Source organism: Anomaloglossus baeobatrachus, unplaced genomic scaffold (genome assembly GCF_048569485.1).
Source record: "Anomaloglossus baeobatrachus isolate aAnoBae1 unplaced genomic scaffold, aAnoBae1.hap1 Scaffold_98, whole genome shotgun sequence".
In the NCBI taxonomy this organism is placed as follows: Eukaryota; Metazoa; Chordata; class Amphibia; order Anura; family Aromobatidae; genus Anomaloglossus; species Anomaloglossus baeobatrachus.
In genome coordinates, this window is record NW_027445382.1 from 328,480 (window position 1) to 336,066 (window position 7,587).

General features: G+C 49.2%; 1 long non-coding RNA gene across 1 annotated transcript; it reads right to left on the reverse strand.

The window, feature by feature from the left end:
• Positions 1 to 1,750: 1,750 nt before the first annotated feature.
• LOC142289578 (uncharacterized) lies at positions 1,751 to 7,292 on the reverse strand. Its single transcript, XR_012750043.1, has 3 exons — positions 7,032 to 7,292; positions 2,747 to 2,897; positions 1,751 to 2,646 (listed from the first exon to the last, which is right to left on the reverse strand). It is a non-coding gene; the product is annotated as an uncharacterized LOC142289578 (long non-coding RNA).
• Positions 7,293 to 7,587: the final 295 nt, after the last annotated feature.

A 7,587-nucleotide genomic window follows, 5' to 3' on the forward strand; every position in this document is an offset into this window, starting at 1 on the left:
CAGAGAAGAAGGCAGAAACATGGCAGAGAAGAAGGCAGAAACATGGCAGAGAAGAAGGCAGAAACATGGCAGAGAAGAAGGCAGAAACATGGCATTCATAATACATATAGTTGGCAGAAACATGGCAGAGTTTGCAGAAACATGATGTAGAAGGCAGAAACATGGCGGAGAAGGCTGAAACATGGCAGAGAAGAAGGCAGAAACATGGCATTCATAATACATATAGTTGACAATGGTTAATTTACATAACATTAACCTCTTCACGACCTTAGACAGATCTATCCGTCATGGATTGTGTGACGTTAAGCACCGCCCCCTGCCACAGGCAGGATGCGGCGATTGGCGCACATATCAGCTGTTTTCAACAGCTGACAAGTGTGCCTGCATGTTACGAGTGGAATCTTATTCCACCCGTAACATTAACCCCTTACATCTCGCTGCTAAAGTCTGTCAGCGAGATGTATATACGCGCGGTCACGATTTTTACTTACCGCCGCCCCCACAGGAAGTCACGCAAGTGATCATGGGACTTTCGGTGGTTCCCATGATAGCACAGGGTCATGTGTTGACGCCTGCAGCTATGACGAGTCACTTTCGTTTTCCCTCGGCCGGGAGCCGAATGAAACAGGAAGTGACCGTATCTGCTGTTTACAGCTGTATAGCTGTGATCAGCAGATAGATCAGAGCGATCGGATTGCTGATCGCTATAGCCCCCTAGGGGGACTAGTAAAATAAAAAAAAAAGATTTAAAAAAATTGAAAAAAACCCCCTAAAAGTTCAAATCACCCTCCTTTCCCCCCATTGAAAATTAAAGTGTTAAAAAAAACATCACACACACACACACACACACACACACACACACACACACACACACACACACACGGTCACTGCATTTAGAAATGCCCGATCTATCAAAATATAAAATCAATTAATCTGATTGGCAAACGGCGTAGTGCCAAAAAAATTCCAAATGCCAAAAATACGTTTTTTGGTTGATGCAAGTTTTACGCAAAATGCAATAACAGGCGATCAAAACGTAGCAAAAATGGTACCAATAGAAACGTCAGCTCGAGACGCAAAAAATAAGCCGTAACTGAGCCATAGATCCCAAAAAATGGGAACGCTACAGGTTTCGGAATATGGCGCAAAACGTATGCCACTTTTATTGGTAAAGCTTGCGAATTTTTTTTAACCCCTTAGATACAAGTAAACCTATACATGTTTGGTGTCTACAAACTCGCACTGACCTCAGGCATCACACCCACACATCAGTTTTACCATATAGTGAACACTGTGAATAAAACATCCCAAAAACTATTGTGCCATCACACTTTTTTTGCAGTTTTTCCACACTTGGAAATTTTTTGCTGTTTTCCAGTACACCATATGGTAAATGTTATGGTTTCATTTAAAAGTACAACTTTTACCGCAAAAAACAAGCCCTCATATGGAAAGATTGACGGAAAAATAAAAAAGTTACGGCTCTCGGAAGAAGGGGAGCAAAAAAATATGTTTTTGTTACATTGTAAATGATGTAATTATTGTGTCAAAATTTGGATGAAACAAAAATAAGAAGTTAACACGCACACACACGCACACACACACACACACACACACACACACACACACACACACACACACACACACACAGACAAAGTCAAAACTGTTTTTCACAATTTATTTAACCAAAAAGATTCATTAGAAAACTAGTATTTTTTATTTTACAGTGTTCTAAACTTGACAGTGAAAAAATAAACACATTTTTGTAAAAAAAAATTTTTAAACATTAAATATTTCTTGAGAATAGGACCCATTATTTTTAATTTTATAGTGTAAACATAGCTGTGTAATAAACATTTTTTTTTTTTATTTTAAAGATTAAAAAAGTCTTGCGAATACGAGCCGGTCATGGTTTCAAAGCTTTGTGATGGGCCAGTCATTGGGTGGGTAACTTGTTCTGTGTTTTTGGGGTGGACCTCCTGCCTTACTTGTGCTTGATAATATGGGGTGGCAGGTCTCACCCCATATGTACTAGCAAAGTCTGGGTAGGGGGAGGGACGAACAAAGGAATAAGGGGCAGGTGGTGTTTGAATGGTGGCACTAGAAGTTGTTACGGTGGCACTTGTTGGGGTTGGAATTGTTATTCTTGCCTGTTTCCTACTAAATATTTGTTCTATGCCACTGGGAAGCTCACCTCCTGTTGGGAAGGGCACATCTTCCTCAAAGCCTGCCAATAACGAACAGCCCGTAATGCATGCGGATTGTTTAGAACGATTGTTAAGGAGACGTAATCGACTCGCAATGCTTGCCCCAAAATTATCAAAATGATCCTCCTGGGCCATACTTTTTAGCATAGCCAAAGTTTGATGTGTTAGTGGGTCAGGACTTGGCTCTCCTTGTGTTGAGGTGTTATTTTTTTTTTTTTTGCCTCTTTGAGTGTTTTGACGGATCCCAGACACAGAAGTTGCCGCTGCCACCGACGAACCGCCTGTGCTGGAAATGTTACGCTGTTCGGTTACCGCCATGTTTGAATCCTCAGAAGCCTGGCTGGAGATGTCTTGTTGTGGTTGTTGTACCACAATATCTTCACTGTCCACAGAACTGTCAAGTGCAGGCTCCTGTGGACAATCAATATTTCCTTCTGTCCTGTGAATACATAAAATAGTTCGTTTTTAGAATTTATAATAACAAATTGGTAAGATGGTTAACATTGGCTGGTTTTTGGCCAATTACTTTGCAAACTTACGGACGTAATACTTGACTTGTGTTAAGAAACTGCAACTCATCATGAAATGGAAAATTAAATTTTGATGGCGAAGATCCACTCCGGTTGGCCTCCGTTTGGAACCTATTGTACCGGTCCTTAACTGACCTCCATGTTTTATGTATATCGTTCTCTGGAACAAAAAAAAGAAAAATTACAAAATCTTGGAGACAGAGTATAAAATATTTTGGTAGACAGTAGGAAGCATCATTTAACATTACCAATTTTATTCTGCAGAGCAGCATCAACCTCATGCCACCGGGGGAAAAGTTCCTGGCAGATGGTTGTCCAGCTGCTTATCTGCTTCTGTTTCTGGCTATAGTCTGGCGAGGATGGGTCCAGGCTCAGTCTGGCGTGGCGGGGTACCGGGTAAACCCCCGGTAGGCCCGCCCTTGTCTGTAATTTATGCTGTCTCCGGCAGCCTGCAGGGCCCCCCGCCGGGTGTATTATGACCTGAGGCTGCGGCTCGCCAGACGCCACCGCAGGTGATATTGTATGCAAACTGCAGACAGCAGTCAGATGACAGGGGGGGGGAGGCGTGCTCCTGACCTGGAGGCACCCGGAGGTTTGCTGCAGCACGGCAGGGGCAGAGCAGGATCCATCCGAGAGAAAGAAGATGCATTCTAGTGGTGCATCAGCAGGACCTGCGATGACTCATGCCCATGTGACCGTGTGGGAGGAGCTGGGCAGGAGCCGTTCAGGGATGATGTGCCGAGGAAGAAGTGTCCGGTGAGGAAGGGGATGAGTGGGACATGGGGAGGGGGTGTGTGCAGGATGAGTGGGACATGGGGAGGGGGTGTGTGCAGGATGAGTGGGACATGGGGAGGGGGTATGTGCAGGATGAGTGGGACATGGGGAGGGGGGGTGTGCAGGATGAGTGGGACATGGGGAGGTGGGGTGTGCAGGATGAGTGGGACATGGGGAGGGTGTGTGTGCAGGATGAGTGGGACATGGGGAGGGGGGGTGTGCAGGATGAGTGGGACATGGGGAGGGGGGGTGTGCAGGATGAATGGGACATGGGGAGGGGGGGTGTGCAGGATGAATGGGACATGGGGAGGGTGTGTGTGCAGGGTGAGTGGGACATGGGGAGGGTGTGTGTGCAGGGTGAGTGGGACATGGGGAGGGTGTGTGTGCAGGGTGAGTGGGACATGGGGAGGGTGTGTGTGCAGGGTGAGTGGGACATGGGGAGGGTGTGTGTGCAGGGTGAGTGGGACATGGGGAGGGTGTGTGTGCAGGGTGAGTGGGACATGGGGAGGGTGTGTGTGCAGGGTGAGTGGGACATGGGGAGGGTGTGTGTGCAGGGTGAGTGGGACATGGGGAGTGTGTGTGTGCAGGGTGAGTGGGACATGGGGAGGGTGTGTGTGCAGGGTGAGTGGGACATGGGGGGAGGGTGTGTGTGCAGGGTGAGTGGGACATGGGGAGGGTGTGTGTGCAGGGTGAGTGGGACATGGGGAGGGTGTGTGTGCAGGGTGAGTGGGACATGGGGAGGGTGTGTGTGCAGGGTGAGTGGGACATGGGGAGGGTGTGTGTGCAGGGTGAGTGGGACATGGGGAGGGTGTGTGTGCAGGGTGAGTGGGACATGGGGAGGGTGTGTGTGCAGGGTGAGTGGGACATGGGGAGGGTGTGTGTGCAGGGTGAGTGGGACATGGGGAGGGTGTGTGTGCAGGGTGAGTGGGACATGGGGAGGGTGTGTGTGCAGGGTGAGTGGGACATGGGGAGGGTGTGTGTGCAGGGTGAGTGGGACATGGGGAGGGTGTGTGTGCAGGGTGAGTGGGACATGGGGAGGGTGTGTGTGCAGGGTGAGTGGGACATGGGGAGGGTGTGTGTGCAGGGTGAGTGGGACATGGGGAGGGTGTGTGTGCAGGGTGAGTGGGACATGGGGAGGGTGTGTGTGCAGGGTGAGTGGGACATGGGGTGGGGTGTGCAGGGTGAGTGGGACATGGTGAGGGGGTGTGTGCAGGATGAATGGGACATGGGGAGGTGGTGTGTGCAGGATGAATGGGACATGGGGAGGGGCTGTGTGCAGGATGAGTGGGACATAAGGGGGGGTGCAGGGTGAGTGGGACATAAGGGGGGGTGCAGGGTGAGTGGGACATAAGGGGGGGTGTGCAGGGTGAGTGGGACATGGGGAGGAAGGTGTGTGCAGGGTGAGTGGGACATGGGGGGGATGTGCAGGGTGAGTGGCATATAGGGGGTCCAGACTGTGACAGAGGGGTGTTAAGGGTTACAGGGTGTGTGGCACATGCGATTTCAGTGTGATTGAGAGAGGGGTAATAATATTATAATAATAATAATGATAATAATAATAATAATATTATACGGAAAAGGGTGTGTGCCGTGTGATTTGGGGGGTGCTGGGTGTGTGTAATTTGGGGGGTGCAGCCAGGGTGTGTGTAATTTGGGGGGTGGTGGGCGTGTGTGAGTCCCTGCTGCATGATGTGAGTGAAGTCCACACAGTAGACATATATCAGTAGGGATTAGGGAAAGAGGGATAGCAGCAGTCACAGCATGGGATGGGATTGGGAAAGCTGGGTGCTGTGCTGAGGGAAAGAAGCTCTTTTCCTCATAATCATCCATCTTTTCTATGGTCTGATATTCATCTTGTCCTCAGCTTTCAGCTTTCCCATTCTTTGATATCAAGTGTCTTATTCTGTACCCCCCCCCAGTGTCAGTGTCATCCTGTACCCCCAGTGTCATTATCCTGTACCCCTCCAGTGTCAGTGTCGTTATCCTGTACTCCAGTGTCAGTGTCATTATCCTGTACCCCCAGTGTCAGTGTCATTATCCTGTACCTCCAGTGTCATTATCACTATCCTGTACCCCCAGTGTCATTATCCTGTACCCCCAGTATCATTATCCTGTACCCCCAGTGTCATTATCCTGTACCCCCAGTGTTAGTGTCATTATCCTGTACCCCCAATGTCATTATCCTGTACCCCCAATGTCATTATCCTGTACCCCCAGTGTCATTATCCTGTACCCCCAGTGTCACTATCCTGTACCCCCAGTGTCATTATCCTGTACCCCCAGTGTCATTATCCTGTACCCCCAGTGTCATTATCCTGTACCCCCAGTGTCATTATCCTGTAGCCCCAGTGTCATTATCTTGTAACCCCCCAGTGTCATTATCCTGTACCCCTAGTGTCATTATCCTGTACCCCCAGTGTCAGTGTCATTATCCTGTACCCCCAGTGTCAGTGTCATTATCCTGTCCCCCCAGTGTCATTATCCTGTACCCCCAGTGTCAGTGTCATTATTCTGTACCCCCAGTGTCAGTGTCATTATCCTGTACCCCCAGTGTCAGTGTCATTATCCTGTACCCCCAGTGTCAGTGTCATTATCCTGTACCCCCAGTGTCATTATCCTGTACCCCCAGTGTCAGTGTCATTATCCTGTACCCCCAGTGTCATTATCCTGTACCCCCAGTGTCATTATCCTGTACCCCCAGTGTCAGTGTCATTATCCTGTACCCCCAGTGTCATTATCCTGTACCCCCAGTGTCATTATCCTGTACCCCCAGTGTCAGTGTCATTATCCTGTACCCCCAGTGTCATTATCCTGTACCCCCAGTGTCAGTGTCATTATCCTGTACCCCCAGTGTTATTATCCTGTACCCCCAGTGTCAGTGTCATTATCTTAGGCTATATGTAATTACTCTTCAGGGGGCCTCTATATGTGATGATAGTACAGGAGGAGCTTCAGTATAAATACTGTGTATGTAAATAAAAAAAAAAAGCCTGCTCTGTCTATAGAGCAGTGTTGTCAGAATACACAGGACTAGTGAAGGGTTTATCCAACATGTAAGACTAGTTTGGAAACTATAGTGAAGACAAATATTCACCAGAGTCTCCACATGGAAAAGTGTATTGGGTGGTAATGCTTCACACCTCCACATACTGACTCATAGGGTATGTGCCCACGATCAGGACTCCCCGCAGCGGGTCCTGACCTGCAGGGCCGCCCGTCCCCTCCGCAGGAGACCGCAGCTGTCAGTGCCCACAATCAGGCTTCAGTGCGCTGCGGTCTCTTGTTTGTGTTCTCCCTACGGAGGAGCATGCCATTACGCAGCAAACAATTGACATACTGCGGTCTAGAAAGAAGATCTGCAGGTCAGTGTTTGCTGCGGAAACAAGAAGCACATTTAGCACGGGATTTCTAGAAATCTATCCACTGTGCTTGTACTGTACAACGCAGCGTTTTGGATGCAGCTGAACCATGCTACAGCCAACATGCTGCAAACACTGATCGTGGACGGCTGGGCACGCACCTTACAGGGGATTTCCCAGATAGATGGCGGCAGAGGGGGATTAATAGTAGTAATCTTTTCCATGTGAAGATGCTGGATAACGTTCTGCTTCACTGTGAATATTGTTTGGCTGATGGACTCGGTGGTTTTCCTAGGACAAGGAACGTCCGTGTGTAAGAAAAACTGTGACTGACTGTAAATAACAGATTCCATTATTAACTACAATAAATAAGAGGCTACAAGAAACCCTGCGCTATCTGCAGGCCCAGGACAGGGCTCTTCTGCGCTATCTGCAGGCCCAGGACAGGGCTCTTCTGCGCTATCTGCAGGCCCAGGACAGGGCTCTTCTGCGCTATCTGCAGGCCCAGGACAGGGCTCTTCTGCGCTATCTGCAGGCCCAGGACAGGGCTCTTCTGCGCTATCTGCAGGCCCAGGACAGGGCTCTTCTGCGCTATCTGCAGGCCCAGGACAGGGCTCTTCTGCGCTATCTGCAGGCCCAGGACAGGGCTCTTCTGCGCTATCTGCAGGCCCAGGACAGGGCTCTTCTGCGCTATCTGCAGGCCCAGGACAGGGCTCT